The 13,724-nt window shown below is 45.6% G+C and overlaps 1 protein-coding gene across 1 annotated transcript in view; it reads left to right on the forward strand.

Annotated features, from left to right (window-relative positions):
* RTTN (rotatin) overlaps positions 1-13,724 on the forward strand; it is a 1,186,344-nt gene that overhangs the window by 190,578 nt on the left and 982,042 nt on the right. The window lies entirely within an intron of this gene.

Consider the following 13,724-nt stretch of genomic DNA (forward strand, 5'->3'; position numbering starts at 1 on the left):
CCACCTCCTATATTTAGAAAAATGTTTCCAATAGACGCCACTACACGGGACTTATGGCAGACGGTCCCTAAGGTGGAGGGAGCAGTTTCTACTTTAGCAAAGCGTACCACTATCCCGGTTGAGGACAGTTGTGCTTTTTCAGATCCAATGGATAAAAAATTGGAGGGTTATCTTAAGAAAATGTTTATTCAACAAGGTTTTATTTTACAGCCCCTTGCATGCATTGCGCCTGTCACTGCTGCGGCGGCATTCTGGTTTGAGGCCCTGGAAGAGGCCATCCAGACAGCTCCATTGAATGAAATTATTGACAAGCTTAGAACGCTTAAGCTAGCTAACTCATTTGTTTCTGATGCCATTGTTCATTTGACTAAACTAACGGCTAAGAATTCCGGATTCGCCATCCAGGCGCGTAGGGCGCTATGGCTTAAATCCTGGTCAGCTGACGTGACTTCAAAGTCTAAATTACTCAACATTCCTTTCAAGGGGCAGACCTTATTCGGGCCTGGCTTGAAGGAAATTATTGCTGACGTTACTGGAGGCAAGGGTCATACCCTTCCTTAGGACAGGGCCAAATCAAAGGCCAAACAGTCTAATTTTCGTGCCTTTCGAAATTTCAAGGCAGGAGCAGCATCAACTTTCTCCGCTTCAAAATAAGAGGGAACTGTTGCTCATTCCAGACAGGCCTGGAAACCTAACCAGTCCTGGAACAAGGGCAAGCAGGCTAGAAAGCCTGCTGCTGCCCCCAAGACAGCATGAAGGAACGACCCCCTATCCGGAAACGGATGTAGTGGGGGGCAGACTTTCTCTCTTCACCCAGGCGTGGGCAAGAGATGTTCAGGATCCCTGGGCGTTGGAGATCATATCTCAGGGATATCTTCTGGACTTCAAAGCTTCTCCTCCACAAGGGAGATTTCATCTTTCAAGGTTATCATCAAACCAGATAAAGAAAGAGGCATTCCTAAGCTGTGTGCAAGACCTCCTAGTAATGGGAGTGATCCATCCAGTTCCGCGGACGGAACAAGGACAGAGATTTTATTCAAATCTGTTTGTGGTTCCCAAGAAAGAGGGAACCTTCAGACCAATCTTGGATCTAAAGATCTTAAACAAATTCCTCAGAGTTCCATCATTCAAAATGGAAACTATTCGGACCATCCTACCCATGATCCAAGAGGGTCAGTACATGACCACAGTGGACTTAAAAGATGCCTACCTTTACATACCGATTCACAAAGATCATCATCGGTTCCTAAGGATTGCCTTTCTAGACAGGCATTACCAATTTGTAGCTCTTCCCTTCGGGTTGGCCACTGCCCCGAGAATTTTTACAAAGGTTCTGGGCTCACTTCTCGCGGTTCTAAGACCGCGAGGCATTCTGGCATTTCTGAGGTCGCATGGGTGGAAAGTGAACGTGGAAAAGAGTTCTCTATCACCACTCACAAGAGTCTCCTTCCTAGGGACTCTTATAGATTCTGTAGAGATGAAAATTTACCTGACGGAGTCCAGGTTATCAAAACTTCTAAATGCTTGACGTGTCCTTCATTCCATTCCACGCCCGTCAGTGGCTCAGTGCATGGAAGTAATCGGCTTAATGGTAGCGGCAATGGACATAGTGCCATTTGCGCGCCTGCATCTCAGACCGCTGCAATTATGCATGCTAAGTCAGTGGAATGGGGATTGCTCAGATTTGTCCCCTCTACTAAATCTGGATCAAGAGACCAGAGATTCTCTTCTCTGGTGGCTTTCTTGGGTCCATCTGTCCAAGGGTATGACCTTTCGCAGGCCAGATTGGACGATTGTAACAACAGATGCCAGCCTTCTAGGTTGGGGCGCAGTCTGGAACTCCCTGAAGGCTCAGGGATCGTGGACTCAGGAGGAGAAACTCCTCCCAATAAATATTCTGGAGTTAAGAGCAATATTCAATGCTCTTCTAGCTTGGCCTCGGTTAGCAACACTGAGGTTCATCAGATTTCAGTCGGACAATATCACGACTGTGGCTTACATCAACCATCAAGGGGGAACCAGGAGTTCCCTAGCGATGTTAGAAGTCTCAAAGATAATTCGCTGGGCAGAGTCTCACTCTTGCCACCTGTCAGCGATCCACATCCCAGGCGTAGAGAACTGGGAGGCGGATTTTCTAAGTCGTCAGACTTTCTCCAACATAGGTGTGTCCGGTCCACGGCGTCATCCTTACTTGTGGGATATTCTCTTCCCCAACAGGAAATGGCAAAGAGCCCAGCAAAGCTGGTCACATGATCCCTCCTAGGCTCCGCCTACCCCAGTCATTCTCTTTGCCGTTGTACAGGCAACATCTCCACGGAGATGGCTTAGAGTTTTTTAGTGTTTAACTGTAGTTTTTATTATTCAATCAAGAGTTTGTTATTTTGAAATAGTGCTGGTATGCACTATTTACTCAGAAACAGAAAAGAGATGAAGATTTCTGTTTGTATGAGGAAAATGATTTTAGCAACCGTCACTAAAATCCATGGCTGTTCCACACAGGACTGTTGAGAGCAATTAACTTCAGTTGGGGGAACAGTGTGCAGTCTCTTGCTGCTTGAGGTATGACACATTCTAACAAGACGATGTAATGCTGGAAGCTGTCATTTTCCCTATGGGATCCGGTAAGCCATGTTTATTACGATCGTAAATAAGGGCTTCACAAGGGCTTATTAAGACTGTAGACTTTTTCTGGGCTAAATCGATTCATTATTAACACATATTTAGCCTTGAGGAATCATTTTATCTGGGTATTTTGATATAATAATATCGGCAGGCACTGTATTAGACACCTTATTCTTTAGGGGCTTTCCCAAAGCATAAGCAGAGCCTCATTTTCGCGCCGGTGTGGCGCACTTGTTTTTGAGAGGCATGGCATGCAGTCGCATGTGAGAGGAGCTCTGATACTTAGAAAAGACTTTCTGAAGGCGTCATTTGGTATCGTATTCCCCTTTGGGCTTGGTTGGGTCTCAGCAAAGCAGATACCAGGGACTGTAAAGGGGTTAAAGTTTAAAACGGCTCCGGTTCCGTTATTTTAAGGGTTAAAGCTTCCAAATTTGGTGTGCAATACTTTTAAGGCTTTAAGACACTGTGGTGAAAATTTGGTGAATTTTGAACAATTCCTTCATGTTATTTCGCAATTGCAGTAATAAAGTGTGTTCAGTTTAAAATTTAAAGTGACAGTAACGGTTTTATTTTAAAACGTTTTTTGTACTTTGTTATCAAGTTTATGCCTGTTTAACATGTCTGAACTACCAGATAGACTGTGTTCTGAATGTGGGGAAGCCAGAATTCCTATTCATTTAAATAAATGTGATTTATGTGATAATGACAATGATGCCCAAGATGATTCCTCAAGTGAGGGGAGTAAGCATGGTACTGCATCATTCCCTCCTTCGTCTACACGAGTCTTGCCCACTCAGGAGGCCCCTAGTACATCTAGCGCGCCAATACTCCTTACTATGCAACAATTAACGGCTGTAATGGATAATTCTGTCAAAAACATTTTAGCCAAAATGAACACTTATCAGCGTAAGCGCGGCTGCTCTGTTTTAGATACTGAAGAGCATGACGACGCTGATATTAATATTTCTGAAGGGCCCCTAACCCAGTCTGATGGGGCCAGGGAGGTTTTGTCTGAGGGAGAAATTACTGATTCAGGGAACATTTCTCAACAGGCTGAACCTGATGTGATTGCATTTAAATTTAAGTTGGAACATCTCCGCATTCTGCTTAAGGAGGTATTATCCACTCTGGATGATTGTGACAAGTTGGTCATCCCAGAGAAACTATGTAAAATGGACAAGTTCCTAGAGGTGCCGGGGCTCCCAGAAGCTTTTCCTATACCCAAGCGGGTGGCGGACATTGTTAATAAAGAATGGGAATGGCCCGGTATTCCTTTCGTCCCTCCCCCCATATTTAAAAAATTGTTTCCTATGGTCGACCCCAGAAAGGACTTATGGCAGACAGTCCCCAAGGTCGAGGGAGCGGTTTCCACTTTAAACAAACGCACCACTATACCCATAGAGGATAGTTGTGCTTTCAAAGATCCTATGGATAAAAAATTAGAAGGTTTGCTTAAAAAGATGTTTGTTCAGCAAGGTTACCTTCTACAACCAATTTCATGCATTGTCCCTGTCGCTACAGCCGCATGTTTCTGGTTCGATGATCTGATAAAGGCGGTCGATAGTGATTCTCCTCCTTTTGAGGAGATTATGGACAGAATCAATGCTCTCAAATTGGCTAATTCTTTCACCCTAGACGCCACTTTGCAATTGGCTAGGTTAGCGGCTAAGAATTCTGGGTTTGCTATTGTGGCGCGCAGAGCGCTTTGGTTGAAATCTTGGTCGGCTGATGCGTCTTCCAAGAACAAGCTACTTAACATTCCTTTCAAGGGGAAAACGCTGTTTGGCCCTGACTTGAAAGAGATTATCTCTGATATCACTGGGGGTAAGGGCCACGCCCTTCCTCAGGATCGGCCTTTCAAGGCAAAAAATAAACCTAATTTTCGTCCCTTTCGTAGAAACGGACCAGCCCAAGGTGCTACGTCCTCTAAGCAAGAGGGTAATACTTCTCAAGCCAAGCCAGCTTGGAGACCAATGCAAGGCTGGAACAAGGGAAAGCAGGCCAAGAAACCTGCCACTGCTACCAAGACAGCATGAAATGTTGGCCCCCGATCCGGGACCGGATCTGGTGGGGGGCAGACTCTCTCTCTTCGCTCAGGCTTGGGCAAGAGATGTTCTGGATCCTTGGGCGCTAGAAATAGTCTCCCAAGGTTATCTTCTGGAATTCAAGGGACTTCCCCCAAGGGGGAGGTTCCACAGGTCTCAGTTGTCTTCAGACCACATAAAAAGACAGGCATTCTTACATTGTGTAGAAGACCTGTTAAAAATGGGAGTGATTCATCCTGTTCCATTAAGAGAACAAGGGATGGGGTTCTACTCCAATCTGTTCATAGTTCCCAAAAAAGAGGGAACGTTCAGACCAATCTTAGATCTCAAGATCTTAAACAAGTTTCTCAAGGTTCCATCGTTCAAGATGGAAACCATTCGAACTATTCTTCCTTCCATCCAGGAAGGTCAATTCATGACCACGGTGGATTTAAAGGATGCGTATCTACATATTCCTATCCACAAGGAACATCATCGGTTCCTAAGGTTCGCATTCCTGGACAAACATTACCAGTTCGTGGCGCTTCCTTTCGGATTAGCCACTGCTCCAAGGATTTTCACAAAGGTACTAGGGTCCCTTCTAGCTGTGCTAAGACCAAGGGGCATTGCTGTAGTACCTTACTTGGACGACATTCTGATTCAAGCGTCGTCCCTTCCTCAAGCAAAGGCTCACACGGACATTGTCCTGGCCTTTCTCAGATCTCACGGATGGAAAGTGAACGTGGAAAAGAGTTCTCTATCCCCGTCAACAAGGGTTCCCTTCTTGGGAACAATAATAGACTCCTTAGAAATGAGGATTTTTCTGACAGAGGCCAGAAAAACAAAACTTCTAGACTCTTGTCGGATACTTCATTCCGTTCCTCTTCCTTCCATAGCTCAGTGCATGGAAGTGATCGGGTTGATGGTAGCGGCAATGGACATAGTTCCTTTTGCGCGCATTCATCTAAGACCATTACAACTGTGCATGCTCAGTCAGTGGAATGGGGACTATACAGACTTGTCTCCGAAGATACAAGTAAATCAGAGGACCAGAGACTCACTCCGTTGGTGGCTGTCCAGAGTGGGTCATTGTCACGACCGACGCCAGTCTGATGGGCTGGGGCGCGGTCTGGGGATCCCTGAAAGCTCAGGGTCTTTGGTCTCGGGAAGAATCTCTTCTACCGATAAATATTCTGGAACTGAGAGCGATATTCAATGCTCTCAAGGCTTGGCCTCAGCTAGCGAGGGCCAAGTTCATACGGTTTCAATCAGACAACATGACAACTGTTGCGTACATCAACCATCAGGGGGGAACAAGGAGTTCCCTAGCGATGGAAGAAGTGACCAAAATCATTCTATGGGCGGAGTCTCACTCCTGCCACCTGTCTGCTATCCACATCCCAGGAGTGGAAAATTGGGAAGCGGATTTTCTGAGTCGTCAGACATTGCATCCGGGGGAGTGGGAACTCCATCCGGAAATCTTTGCCCAAGTCACTCAGCTGTGGGGCATTCCAGACATGGATCTGATGGCCTCTCGTCAGAACTTCAAAGTTCCTTGCTACGGGTCCAGATCCAGGGATCCCAAGGCGGCTCTAGTGGATGCACTAGTAGCACCTTGGACCTTCAAACTAGCTTATGTGTTCCCGCCGTTTCCTCTCATCCCCAGGCTGGTAGCCAGGATCAATCAGGAGAGGGCGTCGGTGATCTTGATAGCTCCTGCGTGGCCACGCAGGACTTGGTATGCAGATCTGGTGAATATGTCATCGGCTCCACCTTGGAAGCTACCTTTGAGACGAGACCTTCTTGTTCAGGGTCCGTTCGAACATCCGAATCTGGTTTCACTCCAGCTGACTGCTTGGAGATTGAACGCTTGATCTTATCGAAGCGAGGGTTCTCAGATCCTGTTATCGATACTCTTGTTCAGGCCAGAAAGCCTGTAACTAGAAAGATTTACCACAAAATTTGGAAAAAATATATCTGTTGGTGTGAATCTAAAGGATTCCCTTGGGACAAGGTTAAGATTCCTAGGATTCTATCCTTCCTTCAAGAAGGATTGGAAAAAGGATTATCTGCAAGTTCCCTGAAGGGACAGATTTCTGCCTTGTCGGTGTTACTTCACAAAAAACTGGCTGCTGTGCCAGATGTTCAAGCCTTTGTTCAGGCTCTGGTTAGAATTAAGCCTGTTTACAAACCTTTGACTCCTCCTTGGAGTCTCAATTTAGTTCTTTCAGTTCTTCAGGGGGTTCCGTTTGAACCCTTGCATTCCGTTGATATTAAGTTATTATCTTGGAAAGTTTTGTTTTTAGTTGCAATTTCTTCTGCCAGAAGAGTTTCAGAATTATCTGCTCTGCAGTGTTCTCCTCCTTATCTGGTGTTCCATGCAGATAAGGTGGTTTTACGTACTAAACCTGGTTTTCTTCCAAAAGTTGTTTCTAACAAAAACATTAACCAGGAGATTATCGTACCTTCTCTGTGTCCGAAACCAGTTTCAAAGAAGGAACGTTTGTTGCACAATTTGGATGTTGTTCGCGCTCTAAAATTCTATTTAGATGCTACAAAGGATTTTAGACAAACATCTTCCTTGTTTGTTGTTTATTCCGGTAAAAGGAGAGGTCAAAAAGCAACTTCTACCTCTCTCTCTTTTTGGATTAAAAGCATCATCAGATTGGCTTACGAGACTGCCGGACGGCAGCCTCCCGAAAGAATCACAGCTCATTCCACTAGGGCTGTGGCTTCCACATGGGCCTTCAAGAACGAGGCTTCTGTTGATCAGATATGTAGGGCAGCGACTTGGTCTTCACTGCACACTTTTACCAAATTTTACAAGTTTGATACTTTTGCTTCTTCTGAGGCTATTTTTGGGAGAAAGGTTTTGCAAGCCGTGGTGCCTTCCATTTAGGTGACCTGATTTGCTCCCTCCCTTCATCCGTGTCCTAAAGCTTTGGTATTGGTTCCCACAAGTAAGGATGACGCCGTGGACCGGACACACCTATGTTGGAGAAAACAGAATTTATGTTTACCTGATAAATTACTTTCTCCAACGGTGTGTCCGGTCCACGGCCCGCCCTGGTTTTTTTAATCAGGTCTGATAATTTATTTTCTTTAACTACAGTCACCACGGTACCATATGGTTTCTCCTATGCAAATATTCCTCCTTAACGTCGGTCGAATGACTGGGGTAGGCGGAGCCTAGGAGGGATCATGTGACCAGCTTTGCTGGGCTCTTTGCCATTTCCTGTTGGGGAAGAGAATATCCCACAAGTAAGGATGACGCCGTGGACCGGACACACCGTTGGAGAAAGTAATTTATCAGGTAAACATAAATTCTGTTTTTCATCCGGGGGAGTGGGAACTCCATCCGGAGGTGTTTGCTCAACTGGTCCATCGTTGGGGCGAACCAGAGTTGGATCTCATGGCGTCTCACCAGAACGCCAAGCTTCCTTGTTACGGATCCAGGTCCAGGGACCCGGGAGCAACGCTGATAGATGCTCTAGCAGCTCCTTGGTTCTTCAACCTGGCCTATGTGTTTCCACCGTTTCCTCTGCTCCCTCGACTGATTGCCAAAATCAAACAGGAGAGAACATCGGTGATTCTGATAGCGCCTGCGTGGCCACGCAGGACCTGGTATGCAGACCTAGTGGACATGTCATCTCTTCCACCATGGACTCTGCCTCTGAGGCAGGACCTTCTAATACAAGGTCCTTTCAATCATCCAAATCTAATTTCTCTGAGACTGACTGCATGGAGATTGATTCTATCAAGGCGTGGCTTCTCCGTGTCAGTCATTGATACCTTAATACAGGCTCGGAAGCCTGTCACCAGGAAAATCTACCATAAGATATGGTGTAAATATCTTTATTGGTGTGAATCCAAGAGTTACTCATGGAGTAAGGTTAGGATTCCTAGGATATTGTCCTTTCTCCAAGAGGGTTTGGACAAAGGCTTATCAGCTAGTTCTTTAAAAGGACAGATCTCTGCTCTGTCTATTCTTTTGCACATGCGTCTTGCAGAAGTTCCAGACGTCCAGGCATTTTGTCAGGCTTTGGTTAGGATTAAGCCTGTGTTTAAAACTGTTGCTCCCCCGTGGAGCTTAAACTTGGTTCTTAAAGTTCTTCAGGGAGTTCCGTTTGAACCCCTTCATTCCATTGATATTAAACTTTTATCTTGGAAAGTTCTGTTTTTGATGGCTATTTCCTCGGCTCGAAGAGTCTCTGAGTTATCTGCCTTACATTGTGATTCTCCTTATCTGATTTTCCATTCAGACAAGGTAGTTCTGCGTACCAAACCTGGGTTTTTACCTAAGGTGGTTTCTAGCAGGAATATCAATCAAGAGATTGTTGTTCCATCATTGCGTCCTAATCCTTCTTCAAAGAAGGAACGTCTTTTGCATAATCTGGACGTAGTCCGTGCCTTGAAGTTTTACTTACAGGCTACTAAAGATTTTCGTCAAACATCTGCCCTGTTTGTCGTTTACTCTGGACAGAGGAGAGGTCAAAAAGCTTCGACAACCTCTCTCTCCTTTTGGCTTCCGAGCATAATACGCTTAGCCTATGAGACTGCTGGACAGCAGCCCCCTGAAAGGATTACAGCTCATTCTACTAGAGCTGTGGCTTCCACCTGGGCCTTTAAAAATGAGGCCTCTGTTGAACAGATTTGCAAGGCTGCGACTTGGTCTTCGCTTCACACCTTTGCAAAATTTTACAAATTTGACACTTTTTCTTCTTCGGACGCTGTTTTTGGGGGAGAGGTTCTACAGGCAGTGGTTCCTTCCGTTTAAGTTCCTGCCTTGTCCCTCTCATCATCCGTGTACTTTAGCTTTGGTATTGGTATCCCACAAGTAATGGATGATCCGTGGACTGGATACACTTAACAAGAGAAAACATAATTTATGCTTACCTGATAAATTTATTTCTCTTGTAGTGTATCCAGTCCACGGCCCGCCCTGTCCTTTTAAGGCAGGTCTAAATTTTAATTAAACTACAGTCACCACTGCACCCTATGGTTTCTCCTTTCTCGTCTTGTTTCGGTCGAATGACTGGATATGGCAGTGAGGGGAGGAGCTATATAGCAGCTCTGCTGTGGGTGATCCTCTTGCAACTTCCTGTTGGGAAGGAGAATATCCCACAAGTAATGGATGATCCGTGGACTGGATACACTACAAGAGAAATAAATTTATCAGGTAAGCATAAATTATGTTTTTCCTTTCTAAGATAGGGAGAGTCCACGGCTTCATTCCTTACTGTTGGGAAAACTATACCCAAGCTCCAGAGGAAACTGAATGAATAACATAAGGAAACAAAAAGGAAGGTGGACCCTATTCTGAGGGCACCACAGCCTGCAAACTTTTCTCCTGAAAGCTGCTTCAGCCGAAGCAAAAACAATCAAACTAGTAAAAATCAGAAAAAGTATGTAAGGAGGACCAGATAGCCGCCTTACAAATCTGATCCATAGAGGCCTCGTTCTTAAAGGCCCAAGAGGAAGCCACTGCTCTAGTGGAATGAGCCGTTATTCTCTCAGGAGGATGATGTCCCACTGCCTCGTAAGCTAAGCGGATCACACTCCTTAACCAAAAAGATAGGGAAGTCTAAGTAGCCTTCTGCCCCTTACGCTTCCCCGAATAGACAACAAAGAGGAATATTGTCTAAACTCCTTAGTAGCCTGAAAAAAGAACTTCAAGGCGCGAACCACATCCGAATGGTGAAGTAAAAGTTCCTTCGATGAAGGATTAGGACACAATGAAGGGACCACAATGTCTTGATTGATGTTGCGATCTGACACAACCTTTGGAAGAAAACCTAATTTAGTACGTAAAACTGCCTTATCTGTATGAAAAATCAGATAAGGGAACTCACATCGCAAATAGAACCTTCCAAGATAACAATTTAATGTCAACGGAATGCAGAGGCTCAAACGGAGCCTGTTGCAAACAACCAAGAACAAGATTTAGGCTCCAATGAGGAGCCCCAGATCTAAACACAGGTCTGATCCTAATCGGAGCCTTAACAAAGGACTGCACGTCTAGAAGCTCAGCCCGTCTCTTGTGCAATTAAGCAGACAGGGCCAAAATATGTCCTCTCAGGGAACTAGCAGAAAGGCCCTTCTTCAGTCCATCCTGGAGAAAAGATAAGATCCTGGCAACCTTAACTCTGTGCCAGGAAAAATTATGCTTTTCACACCAGAATAAGTAAGTCCTCCACCCTTTTGGTAGATATGCCGAGTAACTGGTTTACGATCATGAATAAGAGTATCAATGACACTCTCAGAGAAACCTCCCTTTGCAAAGACTAAGCGTTCAATCTCTACGCAGTCATCCTCAGAGAACCTAGATTTTGATGAACAAATGGACTTTATAACAGCAGGTCTCTGCGACAAGGTAACTTCCACGGAGGAGATGAGGACACCCCCACTAGATCCGCCAGCCACTTCCTTCGCCGCCACTATGGAGCAATCAGGATTACTGATACCCGCTCCTGCTTGATGCGGGCCACCATTCGAGGAAGAAGCGGTAATGGAGGAAAAAGATATGAGTTTGAACCTCCAGGGCACTGCTAGTGCATCTATTAGATCTGCTTGGGGATCCCTCGACCTCGACCCGTACCAGGGTAGCTTGGCATTGAGATGGAACGCCATGAGATCTATCTCCGGCGTCCCCAACTTGCTGCATATCTCAGCAAACACCTTGGAATGGAGAGATCATTTACTTGGGTGGAAGGATTGCCTGCTGAGAAAATTGCTTTCCACTTGTCCACACCCAGAATGTGGATCGCTGACAGTGAACAGCTGTGGGCCTCTGCCCACTCCAGAATCTGAGATACTTCAACCATCAAGGGCAAACGAGAAGTTCCTTGGTGATGAAGGATGTAAGCCACTGATGTTATATTGTCTGATTGGAATCTGATAAACTGGGACAAACCCAGAAGTGGCTAAGCCTTTAAGACATTGAAGATTGCCTGTAGTTCCAAAATTGTTTGGGAAGGAGGACTCCTCCTTACTCCACAACCCCTGTGCCTTCTTGGCACCCCAAACAGCTCCCCATCTGGATAGGCTTGTGTCCATAGTCGCAATCTCCCTGGATGGTCTTAAGAAGCATGTCCCTCTGGACATATGATCTGGACAGAGGCACCAAGAGAGCGATTCTCTCGACCGGCTCTCTAATACAATCTGTAGAGACAGATCAGTTCCACTGTCTCCGCATACACAGATGTAAAGGTCTGAGACGTAACCTGGCAACAGGAATGATGTCAATGCAGGACACCATGAGACAAATCACCTCCATACACTGAGCCACAAAGGGATTCAAGGAGGTCCCAAGGGCAAGACATGCCGAAGTTAGCTTGCAACGTATTTGATCTGTTAGAAATATCCTCATGGATATGGAGTCTATTGTAGCACCCAGGAATTCCACCATGGTACTTCGTATAAGAGAACTCTTTTACAAGTTTATCTTACATCCATGTGATCGAAGAAGACTGATAATGGACTCTGAGTATTCTTCCATAAGACGACAAGATGGTGCTTGCACCAGAATATCGTCCAAGTATGGGGCTATTGTAATACCCTGAGTTCTGGCAATGGCTAGAAGAGCCCCCAGAACCTTCGTAAGGATTCTTAGAGCAGTAGCTAGGCCAAACGGAAGGGCAATGAACTGGAAGTGCTGGTCCAGGAATGCAAACCTAAGGAACTGAAAGTGTTTGATGTGGATTGGAACATGAAGGTAAGCATTCTTCAGATCTATAGTGATCATAAACTGGCCTTCCTGAACTAAAGGAAGGATGGACCTTATCGTCTCCATCTTGAAGGAAGGGACGCTGAGAAATTTGTTTAAGCACTTTAGGTCCAGAATTGGGTGGAAAGTTCCCTCCTCCTTTGGGACCACGAAAAGGTTTGAATAACACCCCAAACCTCTTTCTTCGATAGGCACCGGGACAACAACTCCTATGTAGGATAGGTCCCCAACGCACCCTAGAAAGGCATCTCTCCTTTTCTGGTCTGTAGACCGTTTCGAGAGTTGGAATCTGCCCCTGGGCAGATGAGATTTGAAGCCTATCTTGTATCCCTGAGTACGACCTCCAGGACCCACTGATCCTGTACGTCCCTGAACCAAGCGTCTGAAAAAAGAGACAGTCTGTCCCCTACACGATCCGATCCTGGATTGGGGGCCACCCCTTCATGCCGATTAGTTTTCGGCGGGCTTCTTATTCTGCTTGGACTTATTTCAGGACTGAGTCTGCTTCCAAGTACTCTTGGGTTGCTCAGGCTTGGAGGAAGATTGTTGTCGTTGGGATTTGTCAGAACAAAAGGAACGAAAATTAGACTCTTTCCTATCTTGCGGGAAGGAAGGCACCCTTGCCTCCGGTAACTGTAGAAATAATGGGGTCCAGGCCTGGGCCAAATAAAATCTTTCCCTTGAAGGGAAGAGAAAGGAGACTGGACGTAGAAGTCATATCCACAGACCAAGACTTCAACCAGAGTGCCCGGCGGGCTAGGACCACAAAGCCAGAGGCCTTTGCATTTAGGCAAATAATTTGCATGTTCGCGCCGCAGATAAAAGAATTAGCAATTGTCAGAGCTTTAATTCTGTCTTAAATATCATCGAGGGGAGACTCCACCTCAACGAGTTCCGACAAAGAGTTGCACCAGTACGTAGCTGCTCCGGTAACCATGGCAACTGCTGCCTCCGGTTGGAATAAAAATCCTGCATGTTGTAACCTCTTTCTCAGAAAGATTTCCATTTTCTTATCCATCGGCTTTCTGAAAGAAGAACTATCCTCAAGAGGTATAGTAGTATGTTTAGCAAGCATAGAGATAGCACCATCTACCTTAAGAATGGAGCCCCACAAATCCAGTTGAGTCCAGGATCGGGAACAACTTTTTTAAAAGTAGATGAGGGGGAAAATGAAGATTCAATTATTTCCCATTCGTGGTTAAAAATGTTCGCCATTTTAACCGACACAGGAAAAGTGAAAGTTCTGCCACTTCTCTGCCACCTCCTATTGTGACGAAAGGCAAAGAATGACTGGGGTAATGAGGAAGTGGGAGGGATATTTAAGCCTTTGGCTGGTGTATTTTTGCCTCCTT

Source organism: Bombina bombina, chromosome 5, assembly GCF_027579735.1.
Source record: "Bombina bombina isolate aBomBom1 chromosome 5, aBomBom1.pri, whole genome shotgun sequence".
In the NCBI taxonomy this organism is placed as follows: domain Eukaryota; kingdom Metazoa; phylum Chordata; class Amphibia; order Anura; family Bombinatoridae; genus Bombina; species Bombina bombina.